The 15072-nt window shown below is 42.1% G+C and overlaps 1 long non-coding RNA gene across 3 annotated transcripts in view; it reads right to left on the bottom strand.

Annotated features, from left to right (window-relative positions):
* LOC141747972 (uncharacterized) overlaps positions 1-14435 on the bottom strand; it is a 26782-nt gene extending 12347 nt beyond the window's left edge. For 2 of the 3 annotated variants that reach the window (XR_012588870.1, XR_012588871.1), the window contains exons 1-4: positions 13806-14435; positions 12343-12446; positions 4436-7130; positions 1-2370 (exon numbers count right to left, since the gene is read on the bottom strand). The exon at positions 1-2370 is cut by the window's left edge and continues 4593 nt beyond it. This is a non-coding gene — a long non-coding RNA (uncharacterized LOC141747972). The remainder of the gene's footprint in view (positions 2371-4435; positions 7131-12342; positions 12447-13805) is intronic. The other variant, XR_012588872.1, reaches the window with a different exon arrangement.
* Positions 14436-15072: the final 637 nt, after the last annotated feature.

Below are 15072 nucleotides of genomic sequence, written 5' to 3'. Positions count from 1 at the left end.
GCTTTCTGGCGTATAAGACATGGAAAGAGGTCCCCAGGGCAGCATGTTCGACTCCTAAATATCAATTCACAACGAGTGCCCCAGGATACATTAATTCTGACTTCTGATTTTCCCTGGGCTGGCCCTAGTGGCATTCATTATGTTGACATCCAGTGATACAAGTTTGGGTGCCAGATTGGTTGGTCCTTCAGCTCATCCTTTGACCCATACCAGATTGGTACTGAGGATAAACTTGGTTCTTATCCTTGTTCCTGAGGGAAATGAGTGTTCACAGCTCTGCAGGAATCGGCCTTTGAGAGGCTGAGCAAACAGAGCTGGTAGGACAGGATCGCCTTCATTGGGAAAGCAAGGAGAGAAAATTCCTTCTCAGGCTCAATTAGCAAGTATTTGGAGGCTTTCTGGCCATCGCTTTTTAAGTAACATACTGCTATGATCTGTCGATCATATCAATGTTCTAATGCTATTTTAAAGGCATATACTCTTTTTGACATGCTATCCATTTATCTATGTTTTTCTCTAGGGTCACACACCTCACGCATCAAGCTTTTTGAGCTCATGATGTTGCATATGATGCGTAATTACCCATTGAATGGAAAAGATAGGTCACAAGTGGAAGATGGATCAGTTCAAACCAGTTCAGAATTGCACTATGCTAGCCATTTTCTTCTGTTGGTTAGTTTATTGCTACAGTCTTAATGTTGCTTAAATGCACACTTCTAATGCATTAATTGCTAAGAAGAACTCTGTAAGGGACTCTAGTTACCATCACGTCTTTCAAGTAAATCATTAGTGAATACGCTCTGGCACATACTTGCAGCTGTGTTCTTCAGCAACTCTTCTTGGTATGGAAAAAATCCCCAGCATATCTTAAAAAAAATCGCTTTGCATTTCAAGCTAGGAAATCTCTCTACGTTCCATATGACTTATGGATTGTGAAAAGCTACTGTAGTGAAAACCAAATCGTTGGATACATATCACATCGAAGGTTTATATGATATATCACTCAGTGTGGAGCCTGGTTTGATTTACTTTGCACCCAAGCAAAAGAAACTGAAACAAAAATAGTGCTTTTCCATTCCTTCTAGTCCCTGCAATATTCTGCCATCCTTCGGAAGGTAAAGCATGTCATGAAGTCACTGTAGGTTTGCATTCAATAACTGATGGCAGGATAAAGCCTTGCTGTCTAGGTGGATGGTACATGGCAGCACAGGTAGAACTAAATGTCTCATTTCTCAGTTCATACCCAATTCAGAGAGGATTGTGGATCTTCCTGTCTTGCAGAAGAGACCAGGGAGCTAAGAGGGAGAACAGCCTCTCCCTGTGCACTAACCCCTGCTCTGGTTTAGGAGACACCAAGGACCTGCTGTGATTCAGTTGGGAGTGTAACAAGGACTACAGTAGTAGGCCCATTACTCACTGCCTGACATTTGAGAGCTTATAAAACGTTAGAGAATATTTAAAATTATGCAAACGAATATTTTCATACAGTATATTTGGCTGTCTTCCTGGCCTGTATTATTTTCCTGGGCTGGATACCTCCATCTCCAGCAGATATTCAGTCCTTAAAAGGGGTTGGCTTTTATTTTATTCTATTTATTCTTCTGCCATCTATTATTCTAAAGAGATGTAATGGATCGGCCCAGATAAGTTTCATATTGTGAGGAGAGGGAAGGAAATAGCATGAGAATCATCTACAGTTCAACACTGAGATATTATTTGTGGAGATGAAAACTTACTCCACAGCATTTTTACCTTGTGATTTGGATTCCACGGGGTAACAATCAGCTTCAAAAATCTCATCGTGACACTGTTTTCAAAGTCAAATGAGGAGCGTCAATGAGAACACACCATCCCCCAAGTGGCTCCCCTCCAGCTTCATAACCCCAATTTATTTTTGACATTGCACCGTAAGACTGAAATGATTAATCTATAATAGATTATCTCACAAATCTGCTACAGAAGAACAGAGGATGTGATTTGCTCAGGATTTGGCACACTGGCAACGGCATGTCACGGCGAAAGGTTTAATGAACACTGTACAACAGTAAAACAAAATGGGGAGAAGCTTGGGGTATTGGAGAGGGGCTTTCACACAGTGTGAGGGAACCCACCTTCCAACAGTTGCATTGACCACTGGCCACTTGCCTTACCACTAACATTTGAGCAAACAATTTCCATCAGCTTTCCAGAAAGACTTCTCCAAACATAGATGTTCAACACAACCTGCCTTGAGCTTGCATTTCAGAAGTGCTAAGTACGTATAAAATAGAAATAGAGGTGCTTACCCCACCTTTGCGGTTGCCCTGTGGGGTCACAGGATGCGTGTTTCAGAAGTGCAAAGTGTAGTTATTTGTACGAAGTGTCGAATGCCTGGGGGAAAACACAAACAGCTGGATGGCTAGCTACATCAAGGTACTTGTGCTACTGAGTGCCCACCTTCGTTTCAGAGAGTAAAGGATGTTTGTGTGGAACCTGCTGCATAATTTACTGTACTGTGAAACATTGACCATGGATAAATTTCAGCCTATGGAATCCAGTTTAAAAGGGCAAGCATATTTTTTTCTGGGACATGAGTACCTCTTGTACCAAACTTAGAAGCCAAAAGCTATCAAAACAAAATCAGACTGATGTCTAAGTTGAGAAGCAGCACTTTCTGGTGACACTGAAAACATATTTGCCAGTTAAAAAAAGTTACTGCCCTTTTCTCTCATTTTAAAAATTGCTTAGGAACACTAGAAACTTGAGAAAAAATTCTCTCTCACCTGCCTGACCTCGGCCGAATGCTGAAGAGCAATCATCCACCTGAGACCGGGACATTGCAAATGGAAGGCAGAGTAAAGCATGGTTGTACTGTTATTGCCACTCAATGACACCTTCCTGCTGCTAAATCTTCAATTCTCTTTTTGCAGTATCTCGCTATTTACTAAGTAGCCTGAGATAAATATGGTGCTCTAACCTCTATTTCCGCTATCTTCAGGGAGATTTACCTGCCAGTTCAGGCTGTCCTTTCTGGCATCAGAAGTTGAACAAAGTTCTCCTCGTAGTAACGGCGTTTATTAGTCTGCAATGCCCCTTCCCTTGACCTGTTGGGACTTCTCTTTTGCTAGTGCTTCTGTCAGCCCTTGGCTTTCTGTGTGGGGCCAGCAAAGGTCTCAGTCTCCAGACACTTAGGCCAGAACCAAGACTAATAATTCATTTTGTGTGCACTATCAAGCAGCAGTTGTCTTTAAATTGTTGACCCAAGGTAAAGGTGCAGGTCAATGGTATCTCTCATGGAAGTACAGGAGGATGGAAGCAGGCTAGGAGGTGTCTGAAATGGCTCTCGGGCCAGGGTACTGTCCCATATGCCAGCACTGTTGATGGAGAGCTGTGACAGACAACTTCAAGACACCTGTATACTGTTATCTCCACAGCCCATCAAAAGGAGTTGTTAATAGTTTCATATTAGCTGGGGCTTTGTCCCAGAGGTGCGGGCTTTCTTTGGTTTTGTGTCTGTGTGTGCGTGTGATGGCAACGTTTCCCCTTTTATCTAACAGCCTAACAGACTGAAGCTTGCCTGGGTAGTGCTGACATGATCCAGCTTCTGTAGCAGTGTACAACGTAGCAATGCACGACATAAGAAAAGAAACAAACCCAGGAAAATAGGAGTGCTACTGCCACAAATCATGGGAAGCTTGAATTAAAACCCCTCCCCCTCCCTCTGTTTGGACCATGCTCCTCCCTAGAGACATCAGAAATTGGGTATTCTCCTCATGCTCACCCAAGGTTCAGGAATGGGTTCCACTTCTCCCTGCTGGGCCACCCCAGATGTAAAGTGAGTTATACATTGAGAGTTACGTGGGATTTTTGTCTTGGTTGACAGCAAAGGCAGCATTAACATCTAAAACTTAGAGGGGGAAAAAATTTGCCTGCCAAACAGTACTTGAAGCTTTTTGGGGATTGATGCAAATGGTTCAGCTTGACACAAATTTCTTTCCAGGCCATTTTATGAGCATTGCCACATATATTGTCTCCATGTCCACCTCTAGTCACTCCTGACCACAAGCTGAGGTCTCACCTGCAGACCAGGGATGGGTGGGGCGCTCAGTGGCAGTGATTGCTGTGGAGCTTAAATTTACTACATAGGGTTTCACACCTGTAGTGGGAAGTATCAGGGGTCTTACCATCACAGAGGGCTGAAAGATCTGCCTCAAGACAGGGGTCAGGGCAGGTCTAGGTTGTGGGTCTTGCTCAGAAAGTGAAGGGCAGCAGGGTCTCACTCCTGGCTATGCAAAGCTCTGAAATCACTCCCTGCCTCGTGCCTCCACAGCGCCACAGAAGAGCTGTTGTGCTTATGAGATGCTTAACTCCTCTTGTGCTTTGGGGTCATATAAATGGCAGGAAAACCCAAACCCACGGAAGTGAACACAAAAAGCCAGCATGCAGACCCTGGTACCTGAGAGTCTGCGTCCCGCTCTACCACTGCCGCTTTGGGCTCAGGAGTGCAGGTAAGTGGCAACACCGGCCATCCTCTGCAGCCAACTGGCCTGGGCCTGTGAGTCCATGGACTTCAGGGGTCTTGGCAGTAAGGTGTAAAATGCAAAGAAAGACAGTTTATTTGCCAAGCAGGCAGTCTGAGATCATCTTGGTCTTTCCAGAGTCCATGCTTTTCTTTTTTTGTGAAAGCCAGTAATAAAGTAGTTGGATGAACCATAATTTACCACCACGACCTCCCCTTGCCTGTGTATTTCTAAAGGTAACAACCATAGATACTGAGATGGCTGCACTTCGGGCAAAACAAATGCTGTAACAGCAATAACAGGATGTAGCTGTAACAAACCTGTCAAAGTTCATAAACAAACACTCATCCATTTAATCACGAATTATTAATCCAATTCTGATCTTCAGTTACTCAAAATGAGCTGTTTAAAAAAATGTGAGATTTGTTAGTCTAAAGCAGTGTTAATGTGTCCAAAAGTAATGCATTGGTTTACTGTGGAACAATCCATCTGTTATTACAAGAAAATTACGACAAGAAAAATAAACCTTATCCCATGAAAACAGTCATATGAGAGAAGAATCCTTTTGAAACTGCCCCCCAAGAAATCCCAACCTGAGTGCCGAAGGAGGCAGACAAGCGTTGACGAGCAGTAGTGCAGCCTTCACCGTATTCCTGCCCCTGTAAAGCAGCAGAATTACAAAATTGATGGGCATGAAAGAAATCAGAGATTTGCTACAGATATCTGCTGCTTAGTGCCTAAAAATTTAGTTTAAGGGGCCTCTCAATCTGCGTATGGAAATGAGTCAACAGCAGAAGCACTTCTGACCTGCTTGAAGATTTTTAGCATCATCACAACTCTTCCAGAAATTAAAACCTTTCCAAGCTAATAATTTTGTATTCTTGGAGTTTAGTTATTTTTTTAATCAAAACTGTATATATTTCAAATTTGTCTAATGACTGGACAAAGCAGTGTTAAAAATTCAACTGCACTAATTACTAGCTGAGCAGCATAAAAACCTCTGAATAAATGTCAGTCTAGGAGATAAGCTCTTATCTTAATCTAATGACTCCACCGACTTAATTTGTCAGGCCAGCCTAGTTGATGAAAAACAGGTTTCTGTTCTCCAGTGTTAGCAGCCACATCTTTCCAAATCTTTGAAGTTGGATAGTAATACCATCAGTGTCATCCCACAAAAATCTTGTGACCAAGCCAATTTCATTCCTATTGTCCTGTTACACTAATTAAAGTTGTTTTACCCCCATTGGTCTGCAATAGGTGAAAACGAAGCCAATTTATTTTTAGATTTGTTACATTCTGGGATAATAATTCTTGCTTTTTTTCCCCCTACTCTCAACAATGTGTTAATATTTGCAGCGCTCTTTTGGTATCAGAGAGCCAGGCTCTTTAGCAGGGCTCCACAGACAGCACAGTGCTATCCCAGGACAATTCCTGCAGTGCAAAGTATGTGTGCGTGTTTATTTGTGTAAAGAAGAATAATTTTGAGCTCAGGCAACGGATTTGATTTTAAGAGATGATTTTAGGTTTTGGAAGTTCTTTCCTAAAGGAGCATTTGACATATTTAGAGCTAAATGCACCAAATGTTCATATTGTTTAGACAAAGTGGATTAACAAATAGAAAAAAAGAAATTGGCTGCTGTCAGTGTTTCCAGTCCCCCAGTCTTCAACTAGCCCTTGTGACGGGAACCTGGCAGGACTTCTTATGCACAGTACCCCATTTCATAGGATACCATTTAAACATGGTATTCTTTATCCCAATCCCAATATTTAAACAGGGATATGCTTGGGTTTAAGGAGTTACCTGGGAGGTGAACTTTATTCTGATGATACCCAGGAAGATTACAAGGCAAAAAAAATTTGAGGAAAATAATAGGGTTAAGGTGTGATGTACTGAGGCAAATCAGAGAGGCCAGGGGTCAGTTCTGCCTGCTGCTTTACTGACATTAACGTTACTACCTTCACTGACATTAAATATATTGAGCTGGATACTTGCTCTGTTGTATGAAGTTTTATGGCAGCGCAACTCTACTGACTTGAACAGCGTTTCACTGGCATACAACCTGTAAAACCCGGTGGAGAATCAGCCACTTTTTTCTAGTATTACTTCAAAATCCCTCACGCCCAAAGCTGATGGCCCCAGAGCCCACTCTCCTCCCCAGGCTGGCAGGAGGTCAGAGGCAGCACCGTGTGTGTCCAGCACAGGTTGTTCTGGGATTTGTTCTTTAGAAGCATTTCAATGTCTGGCTGTGCGCACCCTCCTGGATAATACAGAGTTAATCAGTTAGATCACAAATGAGAGAACACTGCCTCCTCTCAAATCTAGCCTGTGTAGGACTGCAAGGGGACCACACAGGTCACGTGCTAGCACATCTACAAAAGTATTCAGGAACTGTCCCACTTACGTTTTCTGTTTCAAAGGCTCATGTGTGAGCATGGACACCCAGTTTGGCATCTGGGTCCTCCAGGGTGTAAGGTGAGTTGGGTGCCAACACTGTAGCAGTAAAAGTCTTTGAGCCGATGCATGCAGGCCACGCTGCCTAGCAGGGCTTCTTCACCTGCAGCAGTGCAGATCCTTGACAGGGGACACACGGAGGCTGGGAAGCAGGGTGGGAAGCTTCACATCTGCAAAGCCTTTACATCGGAAAATGTAATTACCCCAGCTTGTTTGGGTTCTGCATCTGATGTATACAATGGCATCTTCTAACATCCTGACTAGCACATCACTGCTTATGGCATTTTCCTGTCAGTTGAGGTACATAATACATTTCCCTTCCTTTTTTACCCACAGCTATGCAAAGGAGCACAGTTTGCAGAGTAAAGTGCTCGTAGTTCCAAATGTGACTCAGAAGGACAGGGCTGCTGGATAAATTAGAGGCAGATTTCCACAGATATTTGAGCACCTCTGGATGCAGATCAGTGCCTACTGCGGATTTTTAAAACTTCCAAGGCTCCTTGTTGCCACTGGGAGTTGGGAACACATGGGCTTTTGAAAATCCCAGAGCCTGAAACATATTTAAGCACAGTTGCCTATTGCTTCCTCAGATCAAGACAACTAAACTCTTTGAATGCACTGGGCTGCAGTCAGTACCTATCTGACCTTCTAAACACTAATAAACATTCGGTGCATGGTCTGCAAGCTTGAGGCCTCATCTGACCGAAGCTTAAATTATATCCATTGATTTCATCATGGAAGTGATGATCCACTCCTGAACATGCCAAATTCATTTATGTTAGGGCTATGGCCTGGAATGGCATTTTTTTCATAAGAATTAATGGATCCTCATTTCTCCTGCTCTGAGTCTGAGTTTAAATCTACAGGCCATTCCCAACACAGTTGAAACAGAAAATGAACACACTGAAGTGAAATTTTCGAAGTGACATTTGAATCCCCTCTCTCTGATGAAATCCCACCTATTGATCCAGTCAAATGAGTGCAGTCTCCATGGGTCCATCCCGCAAAGCCTCCTTGACCGGCTTATTACTGCAATTCTTCAGGTGCACTGTGACCGTCTTTCAATAGAGGACAGGTGCCAGCTAATCAAGTGGAAAAATGAAAACTCCCAGAGATGAAATCCTAGTCCTGGTGAAAGCTATGGCAAAATTCCCATGGAAATCAGTGGCTACATGTATCTTAAGATATTATCTCAAGTCTGAATTTCCATTTGAATACTGACTTCCTGATTTACGCAGTGTGTTTGACTTAGAAGAAAGTAATTTGTTGCCCTTTCCACAGTAGCTTGAGCACTGAAGGGGCTGGCTCACGTGGGAGCCATTCCCCTAGGGGTGGTGTAGTGGGATCCAGATGGCTTGGGTCAGACTGTCCATGCTCCAGGACACTGTGGTTCCATGGCTCCCTTCGCTCCTTCCATACACTCCACCGCTCACTTCTATCATCCCATTACAAGAAATCTATTTGCTGTGGTCTGCAAAGGACCCCTCCTGTTTCTGCCTACAAGAATAATTTGGGGTTCTGAGGAAAACGGAATCCTTGTGAAAGAACAATACTGGGTCCTTTGTGGAAAAATGCTGTGACTCTCAATTGCAGGGCTGTGGATCTAGATCAATTTTCCTAGCAAAGGGGAGTAACTCTAATCTGAATACAAAAAGGAGCATGTCAGGGTGAGATACAAAAGTGTGTGGTTAGCTGTCACGCTTGAGATTGGTCTTGATGAAGTATAGTGCTGACAAGCCAATAGTGAGCTAAGACCCAAGCTGAGGCTGCAACAAGCTGGGGCCACTTGGCTTGGCTAACTGAAGTCCAAATGCTGGCACCACTGCTGGAGGCAAGGCAAGTGTAGTAAAACCGAGCAGGATAGCAGGATTTCTTTCTTGATTTGCAAATAGAGTATCACAGTTCATACGCCTTGTGTGCGGGTGTGTGGCAGTGTGTGCTAATGCACATGCCTTGCCTTGGCTTAAATGGTCTCTGACTATAAAAGTTAATAGCTTTGATGCAGCATTCCTAAAAGGAAGTGTTTGTCAATTTTGCTATAAGTGTTTGAGCTCAACAGTCTTAATTCAATGTGTCAGATAAGAGAAAATCATGTTGGCTTATATTTATGATTTATCACTTCTATCTTAGCACTAGAGATGTTTGGAGAGCAAACTAACTCCTCAGTTTGTATTTCGCTTTGCTTTGTTTTTTTACCCAGCTAAGCCTTGCCAGGCAAATATGTAACACTTCTATACCAATGTCAAATCTTCTGGGAAATGGGTGGCGAGACACATCTGGAATACACTGAGGTGATATTTTTGATGAGTCACAGTTTATGTGACTTTAGGGGAGCACAGAGATTTGAAGACAGACAAGAAGTGAAGACAAGTTCATTATGAATAGCTAAGGCCCATGCTACTGCGTAAGTCAAGGAGAGCCACAGTGCCACAGCCAGGGGAGCACTGATGTCTGTTGTTTCACGTGGCCCTTGGGTATATTTGGGATTCTTGGGCTGAGATTGGAAAAAGTATGAGCTTGGACCCTCAAGTGACTAACAGAACCACAGAAAAGCAAAGAAACTTGTAGTGAATAAAGAAAAGGCCAGAATGCAAGCTATTTGTTCCAAGGTAAAAGGGACCAGACCATCTCAGGAATTTGGGCGCTTAAGTGTCTTTGTTTAGGATCCTGCCCAAAATGCCTTTTGATGACCCAGGGCCAATATGGGTGGAGAGGTGTCTCTTAGACCTACAGGTTGGTTACCAAGTCTCCAGTAGCACCAAAACAAATGAAGAAGCAGATGTACTGTCTTGGTAATTCCACCATCTGGTCACGAGTGCTTTCTGAGATTGTTACATGCATGGGGCCAAAGTGGGTAGAAAACTGTTTGGGTTAATCTCAGTTTTTCCAAAACATGCCACCTAGTGATTTACAACGGCTGCTGAAATGCTTGTATTAGGCGTTTGCTTTTATAGTAGTGCTGTGCAACGCAGAGACTGAAGAGCTTTGTGGAGATAATGTTGGCTTCCCCCATTGTGGGATGCTCTCTCCCCTTTCATTTTGGACTTAGTAAGTACACACCAAAGATTTTCTACTTCTCCTGTTTCAAAGGGAACCTCCACCCACCCACAAGTACCAATAACTATTTCCTCTGGTCTTCACAAGCTGTTATTGTCTCAAACACCTTCCCTGCACTCTTTAAGAGAAGAGGCAGATAATACAGGGAGTGGTAGAGCTACGCTGATTTGTGGGACTAAAAGTAAAGGTACCCAGTTAAAGGACTTAGCGGGGGGCCTGAGATTTGCTTGCAGAGTCCTGTGAGTCTTTTCTCGTGATCAAAGTGACTGTGAGAAATTGTAGTTTTCAATTCATTTTTTTGCATATGGGAAAGAGGATGGCTTTGTGCAATGGCTGTTTAAAAATACTTCAAAAGAACTTGAATCAGTCCATGGCTGCACTATATACAAATTAAAATAATTGATTTTTGGCAGCTTTTTAGGAGATCTATAAATTAAAGGGATCACGTTTCTGATACATTTTGGGGGACTTTATTTTACGTTGACTTTCAGAGCTCCCTCCCTCCCAGAGCTGGAAGTCAGCCACCAAACCAGAGAGAGCTTCTCACTTACATTTGCTCTGCCTTCTTGTCATAGGAGTCACCGGGTCTCCTTCAGGAGTGCCCATGGTCACAGTGGGTCCTGGACCCATGCCAGCTCTGCACCCTTCTCTTTCATTTCTACTTTAAGAACTTTACATTAAGAAATAGAAACTGCCCCAAACCCAACAAGAACCATCCCTCTGGGGAGTTAGTTTCGCTCTCTTTTTCTCCATCAGTAGAAACTGATACCCTCACCCAGTTTGTGTTGCACCTGGGCTGTCCCCATTCTGTGCGCTGATGGCAATGGGTTCAGCTCTATCTGTGATGACCTAAAAATAGCACTCAATTAACATTGCATTTCAAGAATTGGAAAATTTCCCAGAAGTCCATTCTTTTTTTCTTTTTCTGTTTCATTACATTTTACAGTAATAATACACAAGCCTGTAGAAAACATGACGGGTAATGAAAAAATGTAATTAATATAAGCAGTGTAAAGCATTTTTTTTCCCTCTGTTGTCCTTGCAGAAAATTACTGCTTTAAACTGAGCAGGATGTGAAAATGCATAAAGCAAACAGTAATATGCTGTGGTTTGTGAATATCTTATGCAAAATAGTTAAGTCAACTGCTGTTTATTTTTCTTACTTTGTGTCACAAGCTCTTACTTTCTTTTGTTCATTACTTTTTCCATTTGTTCTCTTTTGGGGGCTTGCTCTCTTTCATCTTGAGGAAGCCACTGGCTTAACTATATTTTTTTCTGCTACAGCTAATTCAATCAAACATACAGAACAGGCTATTCTGTCTCTTCTTACCATCTCCTTCTGTTTGAGGGCTTTGTAATGAAACAGATACTGCAAAAGTGTAGTGAGCCAGGTCCTCACTATACCAAGGATCTGCTCTCATTGTTTTGGGCTTAAAAAAAAAAAAGGAAAGCACCCTTTTATCCTACAAACAAACAAGTAATTATCCCAAATCCTGCAATAGCTTTATGACAAACTGTAGCGCTCATGTCATGACTGTTACTGTAGGATTCTGCAGTGTTTTTACAAGGCTGCCTGGTCACAGCTCTGGAATGGGCTGTAAGCAATACGCAGTCAACATTAACTAGGATGGCATGGTATATGCCAGCTCTCCTTGGGATATTTCTCTCTGGCTATCTGTAGAACTTGTAATACCCAGCGATATCTGAAGGTCACAGCAGAGTTTCTGAGCTGAAATACAAAACAGCATTCCAAACACATCTTCTGTGGCCAGACAAGAAACTGCTTATGGTTTATTTTCCCTCCCCCTCTCTCCGCAGCTGACATACAGCATTAGTTATTGTTTATTTTTGTCTTGTTCCCGGTTCTAAAGGTTTCCCTTATGGCCCTGGTTTATGTGAACTTTCAGATATCACTTGGGGCTTCTCTGCCTCATCCCCTCTGATGTAGCCTGTTCCCCTGTGAAGGTAGGTTTCCCCAGCTGAAGATCTGCGCCTCTCTCCTGTGGCATTCTGTGCAGCCATTTGGAGTCCCAGATGTAGGAAATGAAATAATCCACGCTCATACAGTCATGAAAGTGCCCATCTGGCACACAGGAACATCACGCATTGGAAGCACACAAGCGTGAGCTCACTTTTGTTATGGCATTTCATAAACAGAGATGCAGCGAGCCAGCAAGTAAGGTCCTTTGGATAATAACAATCGTTTCCACCACACATTGTATTTAAAAAATAGGGAAAGAAAAAATCAAGACAAACTGGAAAGATTTGCTCTGAGGCTTCTGAGGAGAAATTTCTACTTATAAACGGTTTTTCCCAGTGGCCTGCTGTACTTACATCACTCTGACTCTCTCCTGCTCTCTATGTAGATGTAAGACAATGGTGACAGTTGAAATGTAGCCAGTTAACTCTTCGTTAGCTCTGAAAGCTCTTCTTCCGCACTGTTCAGTTAAAGAAAGGAAATATTAGATCATACTTACAAAAGTGAGTTCTATAAAAACAAATTGTATGTTACTGCTTTCTTATCACCACATAAAACTCACAGAAACAGTCTAATAAATGACCTCACCACTCAATTTTGAAGTATACAAATTAAAGACAGCAACAGATAAGCCAAGAGAGATTAATGTACAGTGTGTGCGCCTGTATGTGTGTGTTTGCATGCCTCTATGAGGATATACCCGTATGCTGTTGACATTCAACCTCTGGAATTATAATTAGGGGAAAAGGCAGATGTGTAAATTCATCTTGCTGGGCAGTGTATACATGTTGCACTAGTCCCTGATTAATTCAGGACTTAAACACTGTTTACTCCAAGACACAAGGTTTCTGTTGGGATATGTTGCTAATAAAAGGATGGAATATGAGGAAACAATGAACAGTCTGAAATGATGGACTAAGTTCAATACCAGTAAGTAAAAAGCAAGGTTATTTATATTATTTTAGCTTGGTAAAGTAATTGAAAAAAGACACCCTAGGCATTTTGTTGGATGTCATTACATGCTGTAAAGAAATCTTGGGACATGTTAAACTTTGCAAAAAAATGCCATTAGCCCTTCTGACAGTGCTGGATCTTCAGAGGGATTGCTCCTCAAAGGGGTGAGATTTTTAAGGTCAGGAAAGAGCAGAGAGGCGCATCAGGTCTCCTGAACCATTGCTGGAAAACCATGCCCATTCCAAAGTGGGGCCCTGGGCCTGCCAGGGGCAGGGGCACGCCACTCCATGGTTTATGAACATTATAAATTATGGATAATAGTAAAAGAAAATAGTCTCTGCATTTTACATGAGCCATTTTTGTATCATATTTGGCAAACAATATCTGGTCCAGTGTATTTTAAATACTAAGTGCTAAGTTGGGAAAACAATGAGATGTTTGTAAATATGATAGACCATTACAATATACTGCTTCTCATTTGAAAAGTCATTTGTGCAAAAAATGATTATTGACCCATGATATGTAAATGATTGAAATGCAGAAATTAATATTTGGGTCAACTCACGTATTTTTCAACCATGAAATGAAAAGCTCAGTATTCACATTCCAATTCATACATGAAAGCATTACAGCACTATTACTTGGCTATTGTATTAATTTATTATTGTCTTAGTTAATGATATACTGAGTTATATCTCTACTTTCAAAGAAGGAAAAGGCGTTGCCATGCCACAGTAATGTTTCAGCACAGGAATGTCCCTTATTCTGGACTCTTCTTGTACTGGTGACAATAAGCCAAATTCACGGCTGGTAGAAGCAGATAAACAGCACTGCTCCCGTTAAGGAGGTTTTGGTCCTAATATACCTTAAATGTTGCACAGAGAGGACTGGCTCCTGCATTGCAGCTCCTCTGTTCCCACTGGGCTTGATTCTCATCTCCTTCACATGAGTTTTACACCAGTGTGATGCTCCTTATTTACTGCAGTTAATCCAGAAATATAAATCAGCACAGGATTAGTGCATTTGGTACTGTGAGGTACTGTCTTTTAGCTTCTTATCCTAAGGGGTTTCGTTTCTGCTCCCCCCTCCTCTTTCCCTGAGCCACAGGGAAGTCAGTGGGAGCGTGGGCTTTCTAACAGCACTGGTGGGAGTGCAGATGCGTCCTGAGGAAGACACAACAGACGCCTCAGCCCAAGGTGACTTTCATTACAGTGAATTTAGGGCTCATGAGACATGACAGGTTATTAGCCCCCGAGATTCAAGTGCTTTCTTTCTCCCTAGAAGGAGTGTCCCAAGACCTGGAGCAGCAGTTCAACCTTAGTCCACGCTATGGTCTGTCCCTGAGGCGGAGAGAAGGCAGCCCCATGACTCTGCGACGAAGTACTTCATCAGCCAGTCAGTGCAAAGGTGCTCAGCTGAGGTTGTCAATAAGGGACAAGCTGTGGCTAGACCTACAATACTGCTGGCTCTTTGGCTATTATCCATTACATTTCAATTCCATTGGCTACCAAGCTTAGCTGGATTGAGTCTGATTTAAGGTCAAACATCCAAATAATTCATTAGTATCCCATAAACTGTGTGCTCCATCTTCATGTCTTTTTATGCAAAAGTGCCTCATTGTGCCACGGGGTATTGTATCGCTTGATGGGTCTATCTCCTTAAAGAGACACATAATTTAAATAGTGAAAAAAAAAAGAGTGAAACCCATATTTGTGATACACAAAATAAATGACAGAGAGATGGGCAAAACAATTTAGATAATACCCAAAAGCAAAGCATCACACATAAATCAGGATTAACCCATGAAGCATGATGTATTTCATGAAATGGCTTTGGTATAGTCTAAAAACTACAACGACTCGAATGAATTAAGCAGGGCATTGTTGCACCAAGGTTGCTCCAGTGTTCATACCTGTTACATACATATTGGGTCACGCTTATTAGAATGAATCTGATTTTTTTTTTAAATTAAAATTATATAGAACTATATTTGCATATATTTTATAGATAAAACATTTTAAAATGATTTTTCATAAAACAATTTTATATTTTAACGTCATTTTAAACAGCTTTAAATGTCAATAGAACCAGCTTTACATGGCTTGCAAGATAAGGAAGTGCCAGTATAAGAC

Source organism: Larus michahellis, chromosome 8 (assembly GCF_964199755.1).
Source record: "Larus michahellis chromosome 8, bLarMic1.1, whole genome shotgun sequence".
NCBI classification, from domain to species: domain Eukaryota; kingdom Metazoa; phylum Chordata; class Aves; order Charadriiformes; family Laridae; genus Larus; species Larus michahellis.
This window is presented reverse-complemented; position numbering and strand designations above follow the sequence as displayed.